This window comes from Lampris incognitus, chromosome 7, assembly GCF_029633865.1.
Source record: "Lampris incognitus isolate fLamInc1 chromosome 7, fLamInc1.hap2, whole genome shotgun sequence".
NCBI classification, from domain to species: domain Eukaryota; kingdom Metazoa; phylum Chordata; class Actinopteri; order Lampriformes; family Lampridae; genus Lampris; species Lampris incognitus.
The window spans coordinates 24,076,278-24,083,351 of NC_079217.1; positions in this window are offsets into that span (position 1 = coordinate 24,076,278).

Here is a 7,074-nt window from a genome sequence, read left to right on the forward strand (position 1 = left end):
ATGTGGACTGTGAAAACTAACTGTGACACTGGTCGTGGCTCATGACTCAGTGTGTGGGTAGATGTCTTACACAGATGCTGCTGAGACTTTCCTTTAGAGAGACACTGGGCATTATTTGATGATGTCACTGATGGAGAATGGAGGAGGAGACTTCTTTATGCCCACCTTACTTAGGACAGAAAGATGAAAACAGACTCGTCAACTTCACACAGACAACCATACAAGAAAAATTGTGGCAGTGGTGCAGTTTGTAGGAGTTTAAAGAAAAACACTCACGTGAGAACTTTGTCTTTCAATGAGGGCTCTGCATTTAATAGAGGAAGGGGAAAAAAAAGGAAGAGGAGACACAGAGTGAGTGAGATGCTCAGTCAGAGGAAGCAGAAACCACAAGCAATGTTATGGTTGTTTCATTGTTGAGTGATGCGTCTTTGCAATGAAACTTTTCTCACCCTTTTTCTTGCAGCAGTTTTTGCACTTCTTGCATTTGTACTTCAAGCAGAATTGTACAATAGCAATGGTGAAGAGGATGCCCAGGATAGAAAAGCCAACAGCTATCCCCACTGCTACTGAATTTACATGGCTACCTGTAAACAACAGAGGAATTCAGCACAGATGGAAGATGGAGTAGAAATGGACGTAAATGATCTTGGACTTAAATGAAAGTTTCACAGAGCACCTTATCAGCATCTGAAGAACAATAAACAAGCCTTTTAAATATGAAAGCTATTCTGATATTTGATCGGGCGAAGAAAGCCCCATACCTTCCATATTGATTGCAGACTGAGATAGTAGCCTCCCAGAGTACCTGGACATTATAAATTTCAATCTATATTTATTATTTTTTGTCATATTGATTCAGTATTAACAGTCTGATGAAGCAAGATTGGAAAGTCAATGATGCATGACTGGTTTCATTAGCACTCGCTCTCTTTTGCTCTCTCACCCACACACACACACACAAGCAAATGTGTTTTTCTATACTCGTCAGGACCCTCACTTACCTCACTCATCCCCTAGTCCTTACTCTTAACCACCAGATTTACATGCATAACCTTAACCCTTCCCCTAACCTAACCCAATCCTGATTCACACCTTTATCCTAAACCCAAGTCCTAACCCTAAATAAGGCCCTTGAAAAAGTGAGGACCAACCAAAACGTCTACACTTTGCAAATAAATATCGTGTTTCTTAAGATTAAAAACTAAATTGGTTCCAGGAAAAATGTAGCTGAACAAGAACCTCCAGCCCACCCCCACACATTTAAAACCCCCTCCTCTAGTTATTGTCAAACATTGTGACTGTAGATAAGATTCAGGAGACCCAGACCAGCTCACATCTCCTCACAGAAGAAAAATATTAATGAACTGTGTTTTCCACCTCATTAACCCTTCAATGCATGGTCACCACCAGTATCACACAGAGGACAATCTACAATTTCACCTCTCCAAATTGATTTACCAACTGTTGTCCCCCAGTGCTGACCTTGCAACTGTACCATTTATTTTAAATAAAAAGCCAACAGATAGTAAATAGCTCAGACTCGTACATTTAGTCTTCCCTTGCACCTACCCCTAACCCCTGCAGAGTACAAAAATTAGATTTTAGTCACCAGGTCTTCTTGGGGAAGGGACAAGGCATTATTGTCATATATACTCTATGAATTTTCCCATCGGCTACCCCTGAAACCATCAAAATACATAAAAAAGATGCAAAAAAAATCACCCAAATCTTAATTCATTTAATTAACTTGAATCAGTTTTCTGAATATGAACATGCAGGATTTAGTTCAATTACTTAAATGTTTTTTTGTATTGTAAATCATGAAGTAATTATCTGATGAATTGCACAGAACTTTTGCAACAAAATCAGAGACGAGGATCACTAAAAACATATATTTAATGCAATATAGGTACTGCATGCTGTTTTTAAGTTAGGCATCTCAGCTGAATACTCTTACCACCGTTCCCCATAGTTGAATAGCCAGGAGTCCCAGATGTAGGTATCCCCCTTCTCCTCTCTCCTCTCCACTTCTGGTGGTGGGTGAGTTATGTTGATCCCCCACTGTACCAAATGATTAATTTGTAATGTTGCCACTGTAACACTACATACTCTCTCCCCTTCCTTATCATGAGTTTGCCTACGTCTTTCTGTCTATGTCCCCATACCTGACATTGCTTTGAAACTGGTTTATCCTCTTTCCCTCCCCGGGCCTTTGTTTTTGAGGGCTCTACTCTTGCCTTGGTTTGTGAATAATGGGCTTTTGAAGACTGGACATCCTCACATGGCCAGCCTCGATTATTTAGCGGGGGACTGTTTTATAGCTTTCCTTGAGGTATTGTCTCGTTTGTGTGTTTTTTTTTACCATTGAGATGTTACAGGTGACTATCAGAAAAACAGAAACTCAGGGGGAAGCACTACCATAATTTCTGTTTCACTCAAATTGTTTCATTCATCGGGATGACATAACGAAAAAACAAAGCTACCTCATCACACTAAGTGCCTGTCGTTGGTGCCTCGTTTGTCTTTGTGTCTCAACGCCACCACGAAGTAGCTCCATATTTATTTGTTTCCAGTGTAACAGCCCAAGATATACCCCCTGCCCAGACTATACCCAGGGTTAAAGTGGGCTAGCCTGTTTTATACCCCAGGTATATTATGGGCTAGTGCAGTTTATACCCCAGGGTATTATTTAGGTTAGGCTATTTCATGCCCTTCTAAACCAGATTATACCCAAATAATTGCCCATATTAATATTAATTATACAGATTAATACAATGTATTCCGGTGTGTCCCTGATCTCATATAGCTCCTCCATTGGTCTCTTGGGTTGCTAGGGTTTGTCCTCTATGGTGTCACAGGGGTGGTTGGGTGCTCAAGGTCATGGGGAACATCTGATGATGATGTGGCATTTGTGTAGATCTTGAGATTGCTGGCGTGGTAGTTGTTACTTAGAATCTTGTTGGTTTTTACATTTTTTAGCTTGACACGGCTTTTGCTGAGTGACTCAACAACAGTATATGGACCAGTCCAGCGAGGCTCCAGCTTGAATCCCATCCTTTGTATATGTCGACTGTTTTTGATGTAGACGATGGACCCTGTAATAATCTCTTTGTTGTCTGTGAATGTTCTCATTCACTCATTGCTTTTCATCTCGACAATCATAATTCTCCTTCTGATGAAACTGCACTGGCAATGATGCTTGAGACTGTGGAAAAGAGGTCTTTACAAATGGTGTGAAGTGTCTGCAGAACATCAGGGCTGGCCGAGTCTGGAAGTGACACTTCATCTCTCTTGCCGGCAGACTCCAGGTCAATGGGCAGCTTGGCAGTGCAGCCGTACATCACTTCGGAGGGCATGCACTTTGTTGAGATGTATGATAAGCAAGCAAAATGCCTGGAATGTACTGATCCCAATCATCAGCTTGGTTGCTGACGAGCTTACTCAATGCAGCCTTGAGTGTTCTGTTGTCACGTTCCCTTTGGCCATTTGACTGTGGGTGGTATGCAGAGGCTATATGGTGATCTGTCTGGAAACAGTCCATAAGCAAGTCAATAACTTTGTTTACAAATTTACAACCCTGGTCACTGACAAGTGTGTCCATGCAGCGTAGTTGACATACAACAGAGTAAAGGAACTCTGCCACTGACTTTGCGCTCTTGTCTGGGATAGCTGCGGCTTCAGACCACTTGGAGAAATGGTCAGTTATGGCGACGATGTACTTGTTACCACTTGTAGTTTCTTGAAGAGGGCCGATAATGTCAATCCCAACCAGTCTTCAGATCTTGGCAGGTACAGGTATGGGGTTGAGTGATGGAGCTTCTTTGCTGACTTTGGGATTACTGATGAAAGACTTTGGACATGCCGTCACGTATTCTTGTACATCATTCTTCATGCCTCTCCAGTAATATTGCTGATATATTTTACTGAAGGTTTTATCTTTGCCAAAGTGCCCTCTGTCATGGGTGTGTGATCTGGGTCATCAGCCCTCTCCCATCCCCTGGTTGGTGTTTTAATTCACCTGTGCCCGTGTGCCTGAATGACCCTGATTGCACGGCGCCACTCACCTCCCCTTTCTCCGATTGGCTGTCTGGTTTCTGCCCTGTCCTGTGCACCTGTGCCCAATCTCCCTGTTTGGCCCCCACTGAGTATATATGCCCCTTGGTTGCCCTGGCTCGTTGTCGGTTCGTCTCCCACTCTCAGTGAGACACACACAGAGACTCTTGGTTGCCAGAGTGCCTCGTCTGTTGTGAGTTTTCCCCACTGTCTATTCCTGTCGTTTGTACCTGCTGTTTGTAAGTTTTGCCACGTCCTGTTGTGAGCTTTCCCCGCTATCTGGACCTGCTGTTTGTTAATTTCGTGTAATAAAGGAGTTGTCTGAACTGGTTTGCCTCCACCGTCTGCACTTGGGTCCTCTCCCTGCTCTTGTCGTGACAGTAAGAACCGACCAAGTATGACCCAGCGGATGGTTCAATGTATCGGAGACAACATAGGCCGCAGCCAGTGTCTGGTGTGAATGGCTTCCAGTGGGGGGTTATCTGGCTGGATAACCAGCCGCCTGTCTCCCAGTCTGCTGGCTTGGAACCCGCCAGCCTGCCTACCAGCCCATAAACCACCAGTCGATGGGTGGTGCCGAGCCGACTCCAGCCCTGGACCCATTCTGGGGAACACGCCTGGCCAGGGAAGGTCCACGTAATCGCTGCCAGTCCAATATCCCCGGGCAGCCGGCCAATGTCCTGTCCAACTACTGCCCACACCGACCGATGCCTTCCACATGAAATGAGCTTGATTCTTTGTGCTGATTATGTTGAGAATTTCCTGGTTGTTCTTATCAAACCGGTCCTGCTGACGTCTTTTCGGAATACCAATTTCGGTTTCAGCTACAGTGAGGAGAGTCGTTTTTAGGTTTATCCAGTTTGATACGGGGTTGTTTTCAATGAGGGCAACATCCTTCAGGACTTCCGTGATCGTATTCTGGAAGCTTATTCTTACGCTGAGATCTTCAAACTTTCGGACGTCGATTTTCTTTAGCGGGATGGTCATGGCAGGGCATCTAGGCTTGGGTTTGAGTCGCAGATGGAGCTTGGAGACGACCAGCCTATGATCAGTCCAACAATCGTCAGCATGCGGGGGTGCCTTGGTGACATGGACATTGGATCGGTCCTTCATGCGTACAATCACAAAGTCAAGAAATGCCAGTGGTGGGATCACGGATGCATCCAGGTAGTTTTCTGGCTCATTCTGAGTTGGAAGATAGTATTTGTGATGGTGAGGCCATGTTCTGCACAGAGGCCCAAGGAGAAGGCTTCCGTTTGAGTTGTATTTACCAACTCCAAGCTTCCCAATGATGTTGCTGTACTGTCTCTGCCAACGCGAGCGTTGAGGTCACCCATAATGATGAGCTTGTCAGCTGCTGGAACGATGGAAATAGTTCTTGATGGGGTGTTGTAGAAAGCTATTTTCACCTCATCGTCAGCATCAAGAGTCGGAGCATAAGCACTGATGGCAGTCAGGAAGTACCCATTTTGAAGTGGTAATCCCGTGGAGATGATGCGTTCATTAATGCAGACAGGTGTTGGATTCAGGTCACGGACAAGTTTGGCGGGGGGTTAATCTGGCCTGCTACATTGGCAACAAAACGGTCTCTTTGGCGATCTCACCTGATTCGGGGATAGCAGTGTCCCCTGGTGGATGACTGATTTATTGCAATCATTCATATTTAAACTTACTGATCCCATTTCTTTGATCTCTGTCGCCAGTTAGTGAGGACATTGTAGGGATTGAAGCTGTTTTAAAGAGCTCTGCATAGAATCGGCTTTGTGTCGATGCAGTTGCCCACTGGGGACCGGGGTTCGCGCCTCGGTCTCGTCAGATCCGAGTATGGCCGGACTCGACGAAGAAGCAATAATTGGCAACGCTTTCTTCGGGAGGGGGGCGGAGTTGGCTTGTGTTCGTCACATGAATGCGTCTCTGGGTGTGTCGGAAAAGGCAGTGGTTCGGCCTGGATTCGCCTTGTCACGAAAGTGGGGAGGCATCTCCTTCGAGACTGCCGGCCGGAGAGATGCAGTTGGCGAACGCATACAGTACGAGGGTGGGTGTTTGAACTAAAATAGGGATCGATTGGCCACTAAATTGGGCGAAAAAAGGGAAAAATCAGAAATTTTGAAAGAAAAAAGAGCTCTGCATTGGGCAGTTTTCTTCGGATATCAGTGGGCTCTGGAGTCGGGAGAGGAAAAATAAATATGGTGTTAAACTGTCTTTAAGCATGCTCAATAATTCAGGTATGAAAATCACAAAGTTGAATCAGTTCATCTGGACACAACGTTTATTGAGAGATGCGTTTCATCACTCATCTAACACCCTGTTTACACTTGGTTTTAAAATACATTTTGGGTGATCGGATCACAAGTTGACAGCGAGACACATTGCCATATACACGTCTCATGCGTCTCTAAATGCGTCCTGCTGACCACTTGTGATCAGATTTCGTTACTGTCTACGTCACTTCTGCTACAAAGTCAAAGGGCCTCAGTCAAGCGCCAGATTTGCCGACTAGCTGTGAAAACGATAGCTAATGTTTGAAGATGTTTCAAGCACTAATATACATGTATGGACTATTTCATCTGTTGACATTAACAGGACTGATTCTTCTGCCCAAATGGAAATTAGGCATCTCGTTTCACTTGTACTCCATCCATGTACACGCGCCTCTCTCCATTTTTTCAAAAGTTGGCGCGCTGTTACCAAAACAAACATCACATCCTGCATTGATGACATATATTCCTGTTACGTCCTGTCGGGGACGCATCAGGATGCATTAGCGTTGACACTACAAAAGATGTGTGGTCAAGTGCCTCCCAGACCACCTCGGCAAGTGGTTTGAGTAACTGGTTCACAAAATGTTTTGGTGCTCGTTTACTCTTGTATTTAGCGCTGTCCACTTGTGATCCGATCGTAAAAAAACGCATTTTAAAACCAAGTGTAAACGGGGTGTTAGTGACCTCTTCAGTCTCAACTGATTGCAGGTATCCCCACCCTTAAAAACAATACAGTTGCATAACGACTGAAACCAACGAT